Below are 21,267 nucleotides of genomic sequence, written 5' to 3' on the forward strand. Positions count from 1 at the left end.
TGGGAATAGCCTCAACTAAAGGTCTCAATGTATTTTCTAAATATATAGATATATTTTCGGTAACCCATTTAGCGCCAGATACTATTGGTCGCATGGGTGGTGGTGTAACTCCCTTATGCATTTTGGGTAAACCTTTTATGGTGGGGACTATTGGTGTATCATTCAAGAAAAATTCATATAAACTTTTGGGTATTTGATAACACGAGTAAGTCATATAAATCATCTTTAATAGATTTAATTATTATGTCTAGTTTTACTTGATTAATTAATAAATAAGTAGAAGCATCATCTAACATTTCTTGCATCAAGGCATCATATTCCATAGTGTCAAACAGTGCTATACCCCCCTCTTGTCCACAGGTCTGAAAGTTAAAGTGAAATCATAAGAAACGTTTTGTAAATAATTCTTAATTTCACTGGACATATTAAAAAAAAAAACATAAAAAAATTACTATAGAAATAATTATAAATAATTATAAAAATCAAAAATCAAAAATTTCATGAAATGAACAAACATGTATATGGCATTGTTGGTGTGAAGGAGCTTTTTCTTTATGAATAAATGAACCTGTTCATTTTCTTTTTTCTTTCAAAAACCTTGAAAAATAAAATTTCAATGCTATAGTTACCAAACATACATGAATAAATATCATAATATCAGAAAGTCTGCTTCCTTGCGATGGAACGAAAGACAGTCCTCTGTTCAATAAATCAATATCATATTTAGTAAGGTTGTACCTGGACATGTTGAAAGAAAGTGTTTCTAAGGTTTTTGTCTCCTTCGTTGGTGCGTGCCTGACTCCCCTGAATACTTCCTTTTTCTTGTGCCCCAACTGTTCTGCCTTTCTCGTGAAAACAAAGGTATCCTGATAGGAAGGGGTAAAAAAGCAAAATTGTCTTGTAGATAATGTTTACGAATGGCTCCAGGATTCTGCTGTGGAAGTTGAACAGCTCTGTTGGCCTCTTGATTAGGAAGCGGGGTGGAAGTGAAAGTTGTACTGATGGTAGTTGCAGGTACCTCTGGAGGCGTGGTGAACACTTCAAGTGAGGCGTTATCTTGAAGAGCTGACGTAGAATCCGAAATGCCTGGACCAATAGGAACTGGCGCTGTCAAAGTATGATCCAGTGGCGCTGGGTTTTGAACAAGGTTTTCTCTTTGCTGGTTGGTATCAGATCTCCTGGGCCACACAAAGACCCCTCCGGTTGAGAAATCTTTGTAATCACGCTGAAGTTTTTTAAGTTTGATTTGCTGAAGTCTCGTGGCATAAGCATTTACTTGACTGTACATGGTATCTAACTTTTTTGAACAAAAGTCTTCTGGAAAATTGTCTCGTAATTCATTGTTAAGGGTAGTGACTTGAGACAACAGTTCTTTCTCTAACGGGTTGAAATAGTCAATTAATAATTGTATATATTTGTGGCTGGCTTCTATATTTATATCTTGCCATTTTTTAAGGAGTATAGGGTGATTATCTCCGTAGGAAGGCATGCACAAAATACGCATACCTCGCGGTATAAGTTTATAGTGCAGGCACGCCTCCATATGTTTGCGTTGCCATATCATTCGTTGGAGTTTATACAAGTCATTCTCCAATGTCTTAACTTTAGTATTAAAATTTTCTAAATTATCAATTTGTACTTCCGTAAAAGTTGGAGCTGGTATATTCAAATCCAGGGCCAATAAAGGATTGAACTTACTCGTAGTGATAGCAGTCCATTGTTGTTTATTAGAAAGTTTCCTCGGTTCTGGGTTGTAATCCAGCTCAACATCTGAATTAGCCATAACGTGTGCTGTGGTGATCCCAAAAAGCCAAGCCAAAGTAACAGCAAAGTACCAACAAACGAATCCCAGCAGCTAAGGAGTCTCAAGTTAAAAGGAAAAATAAATGATATAAAATACAAACTTCATACTCTCTGTATATGTATGCATATATATACATATTATATATCTATATATATATATATATATATATATATATATATATATATATATATATATATATATTTCTGTATATATATATATATATATATATATATATATATATATCTAACGACATATAGATGTATGGGTGTCTGCATATGTATATATCTATATGTGGGTATTTATATATATTCTGTGTATGTATACATTTGTACTACAGGAGGGAGAGGTATATCTTCATGTAGTTATGGGTATATATATATATATATATATATATATATATATATATATATATATATATATATATATATATACACACACACATACATCTGCATATTTACATCTACATCTGGTTATTCCGTTCTTTGCCATGTAAAATAGACTGTGCTGCAGTGGGACTCGCAGCGGGAGTGGCTGATTGTTGGGTGGTGGCTCTGCCCAATGAACACTATTGCTTACATCCATGGGACTGTCCGAATAGACCCACTCCAGCTAACACCTGCACACCTAGACCCATAATTACATACCCATAGTTCCCCACTCGCACTTCTCCTACAGCACTCATCCTTACTCTGGATGCAGGTCAGGTCTAAACATACCACTACACACTGCCCACTTCCCACTTCATGGGACCCATCTCGTATGTTGTCTCGACCCAAGGGTCATCAGGCTTTCCCACCCTTGTAATCCAGGTATGTACATGCCCCACATTGATAGGTCATCCCATGGGCTTCCTCCTATAACAAGACAATTTTTGGGGTGTCCTGCAAGGGACGCTCCTGTATCTGTTAAAAGATTAGACTTCTCTGGTCCACTGTGCTTCCCCCCAGTTGTATCCTGCCTGTGGTCTGGGGAACAGTGGATTGTTTACATTGTTTATGGGTTTGTTTGTATGTTTCCCCTGTCTGTCTGGGGGGGGGGTCATGCTACATGTTACACGTTTCCTGCTTGGGCCCCTCACCTACATTGGCATAGCCTGTGAACATATGTCATTCTTAGGTGCCATATCTTATTATAGTTATATATCTGTGTATATCTATGCACACACACACACACACACACACACACACACACACACACACACACACACACACACACACACACACATATATATATATATATATGTGTATGTGTATATGTCTGTGTATATATATATATATATATATATATATATATATAATGACATGTGGATGTATGGGTGTTTGCATATGTATATATGTATATGTGGATATTTATTTATATGTCTATCTATGTATGTATACATTTGTACTACAGAGAGTGGGAGGTATATATCTATATAGTTATGGGTATTCATACAAACACATATACCTCTAAATCTTTACCTACATATCTGGTAATGTTGACTGGTGTTTCTGGATACTGTGTTTCGTGTGCATACTGGCCAACCTTGTGTGCCACGTATGCTTTGTGATACCTACGACTGCCTCTGTTAGTGTACACAGAGTCACACGTGACACCGGCCATTGGACACGGTGTGCTTAAGGCACATTCAAGCTGTTGTAAGCAGATTTGCGCAGAGGTTAGCTAAGCGATGGGCACACCCACGCACCTATGGTTACCTGTACTCAGAGTTTTAAAAGTAAATACAGGGGTTACTTCTTTTTATTTTTATGTCCTGTTGCTGTTGTGCACATGGGGGACTGTTGGTGTGGATTTGCAGACACCTATGAGCAGTCACGCTCATTTATTTACATTTTCTGCTGTTCTACTTTGCAGGAGAGTGTTTATTCTGAGGGCTTTGCTCTCAGACATGCCCCCTGCACTCATCCATGCTCTTTGTAGGATTAGTAGGTCAGGCAGCGTGCCTTCATTAATATGCTTGGCATGCTGCCACCCTCCTCCTACACTGCCGCTTCCGTGCAGCACTAGTCTAGTCCTGCACAGAAGATTGGTGAATCCAGGTGTATGTCTTTAATCAGACATGAAGTCATTCAGAGCTATGTATAGTTTGTATTTATTGAGTACAGAACATACACTTTTTAAAAGTATGTTATTACATAAAATGCTCTAGTAGTGGTCTTTTACTGTATATATATATATATATATATATATATATATATATATATATATATATATATATATATATATATATATATATATGAAGTTAAGAAATCTATTTACAGTTCACTATGAGCTTGATAGCAATAGAGTGGCAGGCAGATGCTTTTTAGAGTGTGTGTTTTATATTCATGAGATGAAGCATTTAAATGTTATTAATATTCATGAGTTGATTCACCAATCAATGGTACAGGAAGTCTATATAGGAAGTGATTTCAAAATTACCAACTGTCTGATGAAGTTTAACATATGGTTTAAACGAAAACGCTAACCTGATTTTTTATTTTCAGCAAATAAAGGATTTTATGTGACAATTCAACCTTTTGGGTTTGTTCCTTAACCTAGTTTGCTGCCAGTGGAATCTTTGAACAGCTTTTGTTTCAGTTCTGAGTTTGACTTGTGTTTTTTGAGTTTTTTAACTAGCTAGCTTGCCACAATACAGTAATACGCAGGCATCACATGCACCACAGAAGTTATCAGGATGATATATGGGCAAAGGGCATGTCAAGGTGTCTGACATCGGAAGATATGCTTCAGTAGGCCAGTGGGAGGTGTAGTGAGTGTGAATGGCATCCAAATCATTATACTTCACAGGCGCACACAGACACAGGTTTGCCAGTATAAAATACATGGGTGCATTGCTTCACAGGTGCGTAATGGCTGACTGTGCCAGAAGGCTGTACAAGGCTAGGTAAAGGATATACCTTGGCATCAAGCCACATGACAATGGTCTGCAGTGTGGCTCAAGGATGTAGTGTCTGGATTTTTCCACACATGTGGGTATTGTATTCACCATCCAGTCATCTGGGTTACTATCGTGGGTGTCCAGTGCTGTGCAATGCTTGCCATGTATGTGTGCTATATTCCATGACATGGACAGTGTCTGGGATGTGCACACATCTCACATGCATGTTCTGTGACATGTGGAAGTGTACCTGGGGTATCTGGGGCATGTTGTGTAGACAGATTGTTATCATCAGATGTGCCATTCCTGGCATCGTGTGGTTAGAACTGGCAATGGACACCAGGTTGACCCTGCACCTACATTGACAGCATGATACAGGTATTCCCTGGTGACAGTGGCATCTGTCCATACAGGGCATATGTATAAGGCATGGTATGTTCTTTGTGGGTTACATTTGCTGGCTCTACTGTTGTTGCAGGTGTCCATTGGGGAACACTGTATGCAATGATTTGCCTATTGTAGGGATGGGACAGAGTGCCATGCCTTCTGTAGTCCACTGCAATCACACCATGGTTACTATCTGTGGGCAATAAGCAGGGAACTACCAACATAGTGGTTGTTGCCTAGCTGAGTGTGTATGTGTATGAGACATGGGTGGATAGTGTTTTCTGGGTAATACAAGGGTTGCCTATATTGTTCACCAAGCCATGATGTCACATGTAGGGGTATGGATTGTCTATCCCAGCCTTTCTGCTGTTTGACATCTGTTATCCTTGTAAGGTGGGCATTGTGACATATCATAGGACCAACATATAAGGAATTTACAAAACTCGCTCCACAATGAGTCCTGTTGCTACACACTCACAGCTACCTCCACACAGGATATATATGACACACACATACACCAAGTCTCACAGTTGCCATGTCTGGGATTAGATCTCCTACCTAACTAGTATACATCACACTACAGTATTATGCAGTTATAGGATGCACCATGGAGATTACTGTGCTAGTCCTTCCCCAAAGGTGTATTTCAAAGTGAATGACATCAGCAGGCTTGCCAAAATAGGGCAATGGAAGTTGTAGTGACTGTGAATGGCCTCAAAAGCATTGATCCCTACACTGACAACCAAACACACCTTTACACTTGCCATGTCTGGGATTAGAACTCTTACCTAAATAGTTCATCACACTACAGCATTGCACAGTTATAGCACACACCACAGGGCTTACTGGGCTAGTCTTTCCCCAAAGGTGTATTTCAAGGTGAATGACATCAGCAACCTAGCCAAGGTTGGCCAATGGAAAGTGTAGTTCATAGGTTCATGGGTTGATACTAGGCTTATCGGGCCTATGGCCTATACATGCCTAGACATGACATATCCCTGGCTAAGGCTTCCCACAATATCTACTTCCCTGGACCCCTGTCTAGCAGGGCAGCTGACATGATCCCCGGGGTCAATTTCCTATTTCCCATCCAATCATCCGGGTTCCTTTTGAAGAGTGCCAAAGAGGCACTCTGCTTGACATGTATGGGCAGTCTATTCCAGAGTCTTGGGAGTCTCTGGGTCAGGAACACATCCCTCCAGCATGTATTGTTCATTGTGATGACAAGATTGTGATCTCTGGAGCATGTGGCTGAGATGGTTTGAATTCTTTAAGTGTAGCATGTCCAACAGCTGTGGTTTTGACATGGCATGGTATGTTAAGCAGAGACTGCCTCTGAGAACACAATCTGTGACATAGTATAGCTGGATGAATTTCAGATGGTCAGCATAGGGCATCTGGTTTAGGCCTGTGATTCATTTCATGAGGTATGTCTGCAGCCTTTCTAGTTGTTGCAGATGTCTTGTGAGGTACATACGTAACAGGCCATTGTAGTCTCTACTGGGTCTACTGAGAGATGATTACAGTGGGACAATGGTCTCCTTTTCATGGATGTAAAGCCCTTAGTGGTGAGGTGTGCCACATAGGTGGGTTTCCTGACTGTTGTGGTGATGTGGTTATCAAAGGTGAGACCACTGTCCACCTATGTCCCTAAGTCCGTTTTCACACTTAAGGTGTTTAGCGTACTGCCACCTATGTGGTACTTCACAGGCACATGTCCCTCCCCAAAGGGGATAACTATAAATTTCTTGGCATTGATCTTGAGGCCATGTCACAGGCACCAAGCATGTCTTTCTGTAAGGCCCTTCTGTAGAATATCCACACCATATGGGGATTCAATATTGGCTGCCAGTGTCCAGTCATCTGCAACCTTTGTTTGCCAGAGTCCCTTACTGCTGGACTGTACTTCAGAGCAGTAGATGCAAAACAAGGGTGGTGCCAGGACTGAACCCTAAGGTACTCCAACTGTCACTTGTCTGGGGCTAATGTTGGTTTCACCTACATTTACAGTGTGGTTTCTGTCAGTACAGCCGTTGGCAGCCCATCGGGTGACATAGGGATTAATGGCCAGCTTGATACATTTATCTATGATACCAGACTGGGGTATGGTGTCAAAGGCCTTGGCAAGGTCCGGATAGGCTGTGTGAACCACCTTACCATTGTCCACAGCTCTAGAGATGGATTTACAGTTATTAATCAGGTTGAGGTGACATGATCAGCCCTTCACAAACCTAACCTGTTTGGGGTCCAGTGTTTGCAGGTTGCCAATGTCTTTATTTTAATTTCCATGATAATACATTCCATGGCCTTGCAGATCAGGCACATTATACTGCTGGGGCTGTAGTTCCCAGGATCCAAGGTGGATCCCCCCTCGTGGACTGGGATAACTATAGCTGTACACCACACAGTGGGCACAAAGCCTGAGGTGTGGCTATGATTAGACATGGTATGGAGGTGAGGTGCCAGTTCAGTTTGTAGCTCATGTAGTACACAGCCCAGGATGTTGACTGGTCCCATGGCTGCTGTTGTCATAGCTCTGGAGAGTGTGGCTTTTACCTATGTGGCCATTATTACTGGAATCTGGCAATCATTTCATGTTAAGATAGGCCCTTTTGGGGGTAGGAAGGGGGTGCAGTTGGCACTGAATCGATCTGCCAGGATATTGGAAATATTCCTGGGAGCAGTATATTTAATACCATCCTGTTGTAGCTCAGAGCACATTTCAGCATTGCCATTTAGATTCCTCACATAGCTATGAAATGGCTTGCAGTTGTCTTTGAAATATTATGTTCATAACTAGCTGTGGTGGATTTTATGAGGGATCTCTGCTTCATACTGTGGCTGGTACGTGAGTATTTTGCATCCTGTAAATTCCCCCGTTTCTGCAACAGTTTCCTCCTTTTATTGTATAGTATGTTTATGGCAGGGGGCCAGCACGTTGGCTTCCTTTTCTTGGTGGGGAGCGTCTTAGTTTTATATTGAATGTCATGATTCATGCACGACTGGATGTGCTCGTACAGTGCCTTCATGTAGGATTCAGCAGTCATCCTTTCAGTTCCCATCTGCATGGGTGTCATGACTTTAGTCATGTCTGACATGTGTAGCATGACGTTGGCTTTGGAGATGTGTGTTATGGAGGTTTCCTTACTGGAGTGTGGGGGAGGGATGTTGATGTTAAGGGTGATTATCTCATAGGCAGACCTGACCACTGATGGGGTGACCATAGGTGTGGAGCACTGCTTTCTCATGTTGGCAATGACCAGGTCTAGGATATTTGAGCCCCTGGTGGGACTATGGGTTACTTGATCCAGGGCATTGGGAATTATGACTTCCAAGAACTGTTGGGCACACAGTGCACAAGTAGTTTTTCCAGTTAATGGCAGGGTAGTGTAAGTCATCCAGTAGTAAGGTATTTGCTTGTATCATAATATTTCACAGTGTGTTTCAAAGGCTGTAGTGGGAATCATGGGACATAGTGGGGGATCTGCAGCAAGCTATACAATTTGGAATGCAGTCTGACCTACTGTTAGTTGCATGGGGGGCATTTCAGACACATTCTGTTGGGCAAGTAACCTGGTGGTGTGAATATCCTTGGTGAATATGGACACTCCTCCACCTTTATTGTTTTGGTCTTGGTTTTGTGGCCAACAGGTGTGGTGAGAGCTGTATCTGATATTGCAGGGTTGCTCTCTGGAGCCTTGGGTCAGGTCTCTGTTACTGCACAGTTATCAATGTTCTCCATTTTTAGGTGTGCATAGTGACTGTGAATGGCCACAAAAACATTGATTCCTATACACACACCCTTGCCATGTCTGTGAACAGAACTGCGACCTAACTAGTATATCACACTGCAGCATTATGCAGTTATAGCACGTGCCATAGACATTACTGGGCTGCGCCTTCCCCAAAGGTGTATTTCAAAGTGAATGACATCAGCAGCCCTGCCAAAGTTGGGCATTTGAAATTGTAGTGAGTGTGACTGGCCTCAAAAGCATTGATCCATACACAAACACTTACACTTGTCATGTCTGGGAATGGAACTCCTACCTAACCAGTATATCACACTACAGCATTACACAGTTACAGGAAGCACCACAGAAATTACAGGGCTACTTTTTCCCCAAAGGTGTATTTCAAAGTGAATGACATAAGCAGGCTTGACAAAGTAGAGCAATGGAGGTCATAGTGACTGTGAATGTCCTCAAAATCATTGCTTACTACCCAGATAAACACACACACACAAAGATCTACAGTTATCATGTCTGGGACTAGAACCCCTACCTAATTAGTACAGCACATTACAGCAGTACACAGTTATTGGACACACTACAGCAATTACTGGGCTACTCTTTCCCCAAAGGTGTATTTCAATGTGAATAACATCAGCATCCCTGCCAAAGTAGGGCATTTGACATTGTAATAAGTGTGAATGGCCTCAAAGGTATTGACCCCTACACACACACAGTTGCCATGTCGGGGATTAAAACTCCTACATCACCCTACAGCATTACACAGTTATAGGATGCACCACTGAGATTACCGGGCTACTATTTCCCCAAAAGTGTATTTCAAGGTGAAGATATCAGCAGGCTTGCCATAGTAAAGAAATGGGAAGTGCAGTGTGTGTGCATGGGCCATAACCCATTCATCTTGAGGCAGACACACAACACTCAGGCACACACAGGTTTATATTCCATAGGTACGTGTATACAACTGCTAGATGACTACTGACGTACAGTCATGTTACACAGTTAGCACAAGCACCACAGATACTATAGTGCTGAGGGATACCAGAGGCTAATGTCTACGGTGATTGACATTTGCACATCATGTGGTTTTAGCAAATAGGATGTGTGCTGGGTGGGACAGGTCTCACGATGGGAGGCTGATTGTCACTGTCTATCACTCTCTTCCACACATCTATGTATGTGTAATTTTGGTCTATTATAGTGTGATGCCCTTGGATATTTGTGTGTATTTCTATCCAATGTGTGTGCAAAGCATGAGTGGTGTGTACTGAGTAGTGTGTGCACTAACATCTGCGACTCTCAGATATGTATATTCCACTGTTGTTGCCAGACATGGGCTTCATTTCTCTGTGTGAGCATGCCCAGTATGACCTTTCTGTATTTTATTGTCTGACATGGCTTTCATTTCTCTAAGTGTGGGAGCATGCCCAGTATGACCTTCTGTATTGACTGTGTGAATCCATTCCAGGTAGATTGTACTCCAGTGCAGGCTTCTGTGCTCTACATCTACAGCTAGAAACCTGTTTCTGCAGGATATCTGTAGATTGGTTGACAATATGGGGTCAACATGGGCAAAGGATAGTGAGTTACTGTAGGTAATTGTATCTGTGCTGCTTCTGCTTCATGGTCTTGGTGTTAGCAGAGATATTCAGGCATATGTACTGTTTTACACTGTGATGTTTTATGTCATCAAGTACTGTCAGGTATACATATTTGCTTGCAGTGATGACCTGGGGAACACAGGGTGAATGAAGCTGTGTCCAGTATTGTGTTCTGCAGCCTACATATTCTGGCACAATCATGCCATTCTGGAGAGGAAGCCACAGACACTTGCGGCTGGATCTGTGTAAATGGTTCAGCACCTTGGTACAGTGGTGGCCAAGGATCCCATGCTTGTACATCCATCGACGTGACAGTATGGCCATATCCTGCTGTGGCCATACCTCACAGCTGTACAGATTCACACAGGTTACCCAGAGGCAGGGGTCATAATTCTGGACATTACTCCTTCACATTGTGGTTTACAAGCAGGTTTGTAGCCACCAATTCCTGTGTTTGCAGGCAGTGATAGTATGTCCACACGATTGAGTTTCAGACTTCACACACTCCATGCCGCCCATGCTCCTATCCCCCCTCTATTATTCTATCTTCTTCCAGACATTATGCAAACATTATCTGATATGTTCCCTATAGTTATCACCTCATCCCAGCAGTAATTTGGTGTTGGTCGACAGTTCATGCAGTAGCACATGGTGGACATGTTACAGTGATTTGTCCACATGGCCTTGCATTTGGGTTCTGTGGACTGTGTCATGTTGTTATTTGGGAGTCCATGACATAACATACATTGGCAGTATGGGTGGGACACAGGCCTTTGGCAGAGGAACTGTAGGCCGTTTGGTCATGATGCAGGCCAGCTGTGGCAGGTCATTGCATTGTGTCACTCCTACAGTCCCAGACTGCATTACATCTGGGGTTACAGATTAGCTGTGCAAGGTGTTAATGCCAATACTTTCTGTCATTATTGATCCAGTGGTGTGGATGCTGGCAGGGTGCTGCTTACAGCTAAGGACACACCTGCATGTCACACCTGTTCTGCATGCTGCATTCTTTGGCTATTGCAATACAGGGGTGGGGGTCATATTGTACTCATTCCCAACAGCAGGGATAAGACTGGAGAGGCACCTGTGGGTGATGGTGGGGCGAGCTGGGTGCATGTGTGCTATGGACACTACTTGCATCTGACTCACATATATGCATGGGTCATTCCACTTATGCTGGCTTGTGCAGGGACATCAACTGTTTCTCAAAACTTCATACCTGTGACCTTTGTGGTCTGCCAGTGTTTGGCCAGATGACATTGGTATTCCCTACCACAAGCCCAACTAATGTGCTGCTAACCTGTATGTACAGTTCCAAGGGTGTGTCCATTTGACAGTTGCATATCATACACTGTCTGTCTGGGGTACTTCCCCCTGTGTACTGCTTATATGTCTGATCCCACATTCATGCCATGTCCATCTTTCAGATGGTGACACATATTACTTCCATACATTTACTATGGCTTACTGCTGGAATGTGTTTTGCTGGGAAGCATTGTTTTTGGCACTGCAGTTGTGAGAACTTGGCCCTGTCATCAGCAGTACTGGCCAATGGCCACCAGGACAAACCTCACCATGCATACATACTGACCAGTCTCACACAATATACAATACACACCAACCTAACACACCTAGCCCTGCATATTGTACACATGCAACAATCTATCCTGCTACCTTGGCCAGCTCAGGTAATCTGTGCTCCACTGTTATCGTACCTACACATACATGTTACTACATTTCTACATAGGACTGGGGGGCACACCTGACTGTTACTACATTTCTACATAGGATTGGGGGGGCACACCTGACACTTGTACACATTTGCTATGACTGTACTCGTATTTCTAGTAGTCCATTTCATTCTGTATTCTGACCTGTCATGCCAACTGGAGGCATATCAGTGTACTACAGGTCTTAAATTTGATTGACCTACATTTCAGTTTCAGACCTCTTACCCTTCAGAACTAACATCCCACTGCCTGACCTTTTGTAGTCTGTCTGTGTAGGATGGGGGGGGGGGGTGTTCTCCATAGCCATCAATCAGAGACCTTAGCACAACCTTTGTTTGTGTTTGTCTACACCTGTCCTGCTGGCTGAGACTGTTGTTGGGTATGTGAGCCTCCCTGACTGGCATGTGTGTGTCCCATGGACACACATGTGGCCCAGCATATTTCCTGCAGTAAGTTTTGTCACCTTGTCTAGTACTGGCTACTATGGTGACACCAGTATTTGTTACAGATCTCATGCTGCCACTATAGGTGTCTATTATCTGCTGGCATCCCATTCAGCAACCCGATTACCTTCCATGTTCACATCCATACCATAGATACAAGTAACAACACATGCTACTCCATTCAGCAGTTGATAGGGAGAGTGACTTACCTTGTGGCTGTACCATTATTGAGGATGGTGCTGGAGGGCTGACTATGTCGGTTGCACATAGTACACTCCCTATACATGGTTAAGTACAGGTAGTGTCATGTTTGGCATCCCTTTTACTGTATGTGTGAGTCAGAGAGAGGTGTAATTCCCTGGCTACCTACCATGTCAGTGTATGTGCTATGCGTTGCCTCTTTGCCATGGCCTGGGCATATTGGGCATGCCTCCTTCGGCCTACTGGGGCAGGCTTAGGTTGTTCCTCCTCTGAGTCACTCTGTGCCTGTGCAGGCCTTGGCAATGGTGGGGGGGGGGCTGTGTGGCCCTGCCTCATGCTGTTCCTGCTGCAGCTGTTTCCACAGGATCATATTGTGTAGCATGGCACATACGATGACAATTTGGGTACATGTAGCTAGTGAGTACTGCAAGGCTCCACTGGATGTGTCCAGGCACTGGAACCATGACTTGAGCATCCCAAACACATGCTCTGTTATGATTCTGGTCTGTGTGTGTGCCTCATTATGGAGTTCTTGTTCGGGTGTGTGTGCAGTTCTGATGGGTGTCATCAGCCATGGCTCCAGTGTGTAACCATCATCCCCCACTAGGTGGCCATAAGGGATGTCCCCAGTGGCAAATCTCTGGTACAGCTGCATCAGATGCCAGATGTGGGAGTCATGATAGCTTCCAGGGCAGCCAGCACACACATTCATTATAATGCCCTGGGCATCACACATGACCTGGCAGTTGATGGAGGGGAAGCCCTTGTGGTTTATGTAGACCCTACCCCACTCACCAGGTGGTGCTTTGATGCATATGTGCATACAGTCTATAGCACCCACTACCTCAGGGTATTCTGCTATTTGGTGGAAGAGACACATATTGCTGGCCAACACCTCACAGCTGTTGTGGAAATATACATGCTCACTGGCATGTGCTGAAATGGCATCCAGGAAATGGTGGAGTACCCTGGATGCTGATGCCTGTGAGATCCCCATGATATCCCCAGTTGGCCTTTGGAAGGTACCTGTGGCTAGTATTCTTAGGCCTACACATACCTTGGTATCCACTGGAATGGGTTCCCCTATGTTAGTTCTGTGTGTGAGGTGTGGCCCGCACAGCTCAATAATTTGCTGTGGGAGGTCCCTGTTCACCCTATAGTGCTCCACTGTCTCCAGCTCATGTAGCCCCTGGTAGGTTACCCTGGGTCTGTACACTCTTTTCCTTCTCCTCACTGTGGGTTGGTTGTCAGCATTCTCATCATCACCATGATCAGCCTCTTCCACATGTTGATTTATGATAGCTGCTGCAGCCCCTATCATTTTGTTGCTTTTGTTTAGTAAAATGTCCCAGTTTGTGTACACCAGTGGTGTAGAGTTTGTGGGAAAAAACAGAGGGAAAGGTGTTTGCATAGTTTATAGTGGTGTGCTGGGCTGGGCTGCTGCCTGCGTAATTGGCCGATTCTGATATATTTCACCTGCCATCTATGCTAGTTCTCCTTGATTACCTTCCTACTGCTGTTTTCCCTTCCCATTGTCTTCCTGTTTAAGCCCAAAGGAGCACCATGCAAACACAGTGTTCAGATGTGCATGGAGCTGCTATTTCCTGGTTTACTTTATTTTCCTTTAAAATGTGGTGCATGGCACGCACACCCATTTAGGCAATGTAAAGAGTGCTAGGCAGTCTCAGACACACCCCCCTGGCTTAGCTCTGCTAAGCTAAGGGCAAACCCGAGCCACAGGGCTCCAGTAAACTTACAGTATGCCTGACACACCCATCTATGATGTCAGCTAGCTCTCAGGCTTGCACCATGGTCTTCCTGCACCGACACGGTTGGGTGCAGGCTAGCCATGAGGGGGGATCTAGGATTCAGTATCATTCCCCTCATTTGCATAGGATTGCCTGCTTATGCCTAGTTACTAGTCCCACACTGAGCCTTCCCCCTTAGCAACCACTATTCACTGGCCATGTTGTCTTCTGCCTGCCATTGAGTATAATGGCAAAATTGTGATTTTCGATAGAATGCTTATTTCAAGTTTTTTTTTTATTTTCGACCTGATCCCGTTTGCACTCTGCTGCCCTACGCTTAAACAGCCAAAATCAGCTAAAAAAAATAAAAGTTATTTTTTTTTATTCTTGCAGCTGTTTTCCATGCCAATGGCTATATATTTGACCATTGGCATGCTTTCCATACTATATACATCCTTTATCTGGAGCTATCATGGCTCTGTTTTGTAGTTTGCAGAAATGTACTCGGTTACTAACCGAGTACATTTCTGCAAACTACACTAGTCCTGCAAGGCTGGCTGCCAGCTTTCTGGATCGGAAATTCACCTCATTTGCATGTTTTTCACCTGCAAATGGGGTAATTTTCATACAGGAGCTGTGTCCATGCAGGAATAGTGCAGGAAAGCTTGTGCACATCCCGGGAGCTTATTCCTGGATCTCACGGCGGCCATATTGCCTCCAGAAGCTCCTGCACTATTTCTGCATGCCGTGCAGAGCTTGCTGAATCCTGGTGACTGAGTAGTATTCAGAGTGCTGATGGCCATGCACCAGTGCAAAGCTCATTTTCAGAAGGTGGCTGAAATTAAATGTTTCACTTTTTTTCCTTAGGAAGTGAACTGTAATTCACTGTTAGGGACTGCGACCAGTCAAGAGTGCACAATGCCAAATGTCGAGCAATTTAGAAAAAGAAAAAATATTTAAATAGAGTAAACATTATAAAACAAGTAGTTAGATGTACAATTATGATGTTTCCTCAACTTTGTGTTCTTGGAATATGAGCATATGTTCCTTAAACATCAGTATGCTCACACAATCAGCAAGCTCTCAGGATTTGAACTCCATTACACCAGAGCATTCACAACCCACACTGAAGATTATCAATATTTGCCACAGATACATACATATACTGTGAAGAAAAATAAAGTTTGCATATATTCAAGATGTGACACAGTATCAATTGACATTACAGTTGCAACAGAACCAAGTTCTGAAAGTTGTCCTGTGTAATTTGCAGTTAGATGTTTGGATGGCTGTGATATTGGCAAAAACTAAGGTAATCTTTCCTCACACAATATAAAATAAAAAATAACAACAATGCAGCTCTTTTCTTCTCTGAATTTTCTGAGCATCATTCCCTTATTTATGATTCTCTGACAAGACTGCTACATGATTTGCCTTGCTTTTGATATATAGTTCAGTAAGTACTGTACTTCCTTAGAATTGCAGATAAATTTTATTGAGAGTTAGAAAGTGTGGTCATAAAAAAATTCATACAAATTAGAATGTTGTTCTTATCCCCTCAGTAAGTGTACACCAAAGAGGATTGACTGTGAAACCCTAATTATTCATGCAGTCAGACTAGTCATTTCCATTCTCAAGCCCTTAGCAGGTAACAATTCTCAGTGCTCATTCTTGCACTTCCTGGGTGTGTGCACACAATTGTGTAGGCCATTGCACCACATTTACATGCCCTTCACTTAGTGCAGATTGAGGAAGACATGAATGCTAATAAGTTCTTATCTCATTTGCATACTCACGGTGCTGACAGGGCTGAATCTGTGCTGTGTAAAGGTAATCACGTATATAAGGAACTTGTATTGTAGTAGGGGGAGATCATTTGTATCAAGAGAGCTCAGTATTGCTATATGCTTTAAATACTTGTTTCTAGTTTAACACCCAACTTGCTGTAAAGGAATGGTGCAATTTTTTTACAGACTGATGTATGTATTGCATTTCACAGTATACTTATTGGTGCACTGTCTGTATTTTTCTCTCTAGCTATTGGCATAGCCATGTATATCACTTATTTCTTGACCATTAAAAAGGTTTCTAAAGAGGGTGGCCATGGTGGTGCAGAGGTTAATGTTGCCGCCTCCCAGCAAGAGGTTCTCTGGTTCGATCTTTGACTGGAGTGCCTTCTGTGCAGAGTCTGCATGTCCTCCCTGTGGTCGTGTGGGTTTCCTCCGGGTGCTCTTGTTTCCTCCCACATCCCAAAATCATGCTGTAGGTGGATTGGACACTCTAAATTGGCCCTAGGTGTGAGTGTGTGCATGTGTGTGCCTTCTGTGGAAGGTTGGGTGCCGGGCTAGCAACTTGACACTGTAAAACTCCACTGCCAATCATGAGTGGACAGGTGATCTGCTGTGGCGATCCCTAACTGGGAAAAGCTGAAAGAAAAAGGTTTCTAAAGAATGTTACCTGACATTTAATGAAAAGTTTAATCTGGGAAGCTGACCATTTAGTGTAGAAGAGAGTTGTATTATTTGTTCGCAAGGTCTGTTTTTTTTCCATTAATAGCACAGAAAATTGCAATAAGTCAGTATCATATACCTGGCTGCCCTGCACAGAAGTGGATATTCCACAAAAGTTGTATTTATTTTCCCTTGAAAGGTGTACATTATTTTTGTTAATGCTTTATTGTTCTACACAGTTACAGAAATGTTTGTCCTCATAGCATTTATTCATTTCCTTTCTGAGTGGGGGGTATCTATATTAGGTTGTGTGTACTCATATACAGCCTTACTTTTTCATTTATTTTGTCCATGAAGGATGGATACATTCACAGATATTTGTTTTTCTAACAATCATTTTTGAGTTACTTATGTATTTTTTTCCTTTTATGTTTTCTTCATACAAAGCTATTGTGCCCAAGACATCTGCACACTGTAAACTGCCATATAGTCATGCTGAGAATGAAGTGGTAATTCAGCCATAATGTCGCCATGCAGAGCTGGATCACAATCAAATGAGGCCCTAAGCAGTATAAACAGCAGCCCACCACAGTCATTCTAGTGTCCCATTATTTGGCTATTTCTTCTCAGTTCCTATAAAGACTGTTCAAACCTCTCAGTGCACAGACTATTTTCTTCTTTACTTCTACAATGATTACAGATATTTGAATTTAATTTGAAACTTTTATTTCAAATTTTGTATCACAAACACTGATAGACATTTGCTAAACAAAATGATACAGTCTCACAATGAAAACAGACAACATTAACAGTAAATGTCTCTGCCCTTGAAACCCACATTCATTGAAATGGCATTGAAACCCACATTCAAAGAAAATGCATCTGGCCAGTGGCAAGTAAACTTTACATTTTGGCTATTTTCAAACCATAGGCTCCTTGCACACATTTTTAGGACCATGCAGACATTATGTTTCCTTTGATTCACATTTCTGATTGTATTAAATTACATATAGCTTGCATAGTAAGGTACCTATTGTTACAGTGTATTTTAAATTTATAGTTTTGAACATTTTTTCCAGTAATCAATGAAATAAAACATATGAACCAATAATGACAAAAATGTCCATTTCAGGACATTTCAACCATAGAAGGCCACTCAAACTCCTGTCATTGCAATCCACCAACATCAGTCAATATGCACAATCTCCACAGAAGTAAAAGTCATCTCAATACTTCCACATTAAAGAGATCTATAAATAATGAAGAAGTTGCTACTTGCAAACATTATATTTCAGTATTTTGTCTACAGATTCAGTGCCTGCTGCCCTTGAATAATAAATTGCCTATGTTACATTAAAAGTAGTAAGCTGGTAATACTGCAATACGGAATGGATGACAAACCAACAACAGGTTCATAGTTATTAGGCATCTTATCCAAAGGAGGAAACAGTCAAGACTGCAGCACCCCCACCTTCCTTAAAGCACATCACAGTATTAATATTCCATCTACGTACTGTGGGAGTAGAACCCAAAGCCATCTGCATCAAGCATACTACTTGTTGTGATACTGCCACAGCTATTAACTTTGACAGCACAAACAGTGACAACCATTTGCTAAACAAAACAGACAGCCTGAGCAGCAACAAACTTCTCTTCCCTTGAAGCTCACAATTCCTTAAAAATGTATTGAAGTTCATGATCCCTCAAAAATGCACTGAACATCATAATTACTTGAAAATGCACTTAAACGCAATTCCTTGAAAATGCAGTGTAACTCATTAAGTAGTCGGGTAGTTGATATAGAGGATTCAGGATCTTGTCTCATTACACACAAACCTTACTGATGGATGGTTCATTCGTGCATGCATGTTTAACATCCACCTTACTGATGGATGGTTCATTCCATGCTTAAATCAACACATGCAGGGAAACACAGACACAAAGAGCATTATTAAAGAACCCCCTTAAAGAATATATGTAATTTTTTTTAATTAAAAAAGCAAATGTTTTGGCATCCCCCCAGAGCCAGAAGGCAATAGGTGATTGCCTAGGTTGCCTAGTGCTGGAGCCAGTTCTGTTGCTATCGGTCATTCCTTTTAGAGAGAGACAGATGTGACAATTCCTTCCTTGACAATATCTAAGAGCAGGTGGTCAATAATGTGCAGTTGGAGGTCATGGAGGTACGTATTCAAAAATAAGACATAGCACCAGTGATATGCTCACACAGGCCAGATGTAGGGAGAGATTGAGGGGGAAAGGTGGGATAGTAGAGAGGGGTGAAAGAGAGAAGGAGGAGGGAAGGGTGAGGACTTTGTGTGACATGTTTTATTCTCCAGGTGTGACGGGAGCTGTTTTCTGTTTCTTGTGTCATTTATTTTGTAATACTTATTATTCTCTGTGTTTCATCTCCTTCTCTTATATGTTGGCACATCTGGTTTTCTTTTTGCACAGCCACCTGCATATGGTAAGCACACTTTTTGTAATCTTATTAATGTACATAAGATAGATGTATATGTAAGTGAATGCTAATGTTTTAATTGCATTTGCATCTCTTAATTTTTAATATACATTTCACATAACATAAGTTTAATAACTTTTTATTCTATTTCTCTCTTTGTTGTGTTGATTACTTGCTATCATAGATGATCCTTCCAATGGAACTGTGGAACTCCTACTACCTGATGCCAGAGTATTGGTAGTCCCCGATGATGATTGCTGTGATGAAGAGGCACAGCCTGGCAGTGCAGAGGGTCAGTCTGACACTAAGGCTGTGTCTCCATCAGCCACTGCCCATATTTCTGACACAGTCAGTATGTCTATGCAATAGTTGTGAGAGAGAGGGGGGAAGGGTGGGATAGTAGGTAGGGGTGAAAGAGAGAAGGAGGAGGGAAGGGTGGGGGCTTTGTGTGACGTGCTTTATTCTCCAGGTGTGAAGGGAACTGTTTTCTGTTTCTTGTGTCATTTATTTTATGATACTTATTATTGTCTGTGTTTCATCTCCTTTTCTTATATGTTGGCGTATCTGGTTCTCTTTTTGCACAAGTACCTGCATATGGTAAGCACACTTTTTGTAATCTTATTAATGTACATAAGATAGATGTATGTGTAAGTGAAAGCTAATGTTTTAATTGCATTAGCATCGCTTATTTTTTAATATACATTTCACATAACATAAGTTTAATAATTTTTTAATTAACATTAACATTTTCTGCTTTTTACCCTTGTTTTGAGGCTCTGCACTAAGTGTAGAGCAGTTTAATGTATATGAAATAACACCTCATCATGTGTGTGGTGCGCCATGACAGGTACATGATAGCTTCACTTAGTGTAGCCATTCATGAAACTGGCCTTGTGAGTTCCAACACTTCAAAACAAATGCATTATTCCAACAAATAACAGTGAATTCAAAATCTTGCTGTTACACCATTTTTTGCAGGGAGATTCACCTTTACTCCTAACATTGAGATGCTGTACCCTTCTTACGGCTGTGATTTAACCCCAAAACTGCTGTAGCTCAAAGTAGGATGAATACTCCAAGGTACTGCAGTTTCAGGCTCAATATGCATTCTTAATTTGCACTTAAAGTTCTGCAATTACAGTCTCCAAAACTGCAAAGGGCATCCTACAAAATGAGTATTGCATGTTGTGGGGGAGGGTAGTTAGAAAAAATACTACAAGACGTGGTAGGGCAGGTTCTAGTTAAAGGGACAGTGTGCCAGATGATGGACAGCCTGCTAGGATTCAGACATACATGTAGATAAGTGTCTCAGCAATGAACTATATGAATACATAATAAAATGGGATAGACACAACAGCTTAGTTTAAATACAGGTGTTGCCAGTCAAGACTAGGTTAATTTATGAGAAGACCACAGCAACAAGTATGTGATTCAGATTTAGACTTGAGCAATGAGTGCAGAGCATTATTAGCATTTTCATGTTATTGCATTTATTTATTTATTTATTTATTTTTATAGGTGGCACAGTGGCACAGCAGTTGGTGTTGTTCTCTTAACAGCATTTAAGAACCAGTTTGGTTCTTTCCCAGTGTTCCTGCTGTATGGAGCCTGCTTGTCCTCTCTGTGTCAGTGTTGTATTTTGTTGGGTGACTTGGTTAGATGAATTGGTGCTTCTCCAGTATTGACAATGTGTGTGTGTGCGTGTGTGTGTGTGTGTGTGTGTGTGTGTGTGTGTGTGTGTGTGTGTGTGTGTGTGTGTGTGTGTGTGTGTGTGTGTGTGTGTGTGTTTGTGAGATAGTATATATGAACGCATCC

The sequence above is a fragment of the Protopterus annectens genome, chromosome 6.part0, assembly GCF_019279795.1.
Source record: "Protopterus annectens isolate FY-2018-M chromosome 6.part0, PAN1.0, whole genome shotgun sequence".
Taxonomy (NCBI): domain Eukaryota; kingdom Metazoa; phylum Chordata; order Ceratodontiformes; family Protopteridae; genus Protopterus; species Protopterus annectens.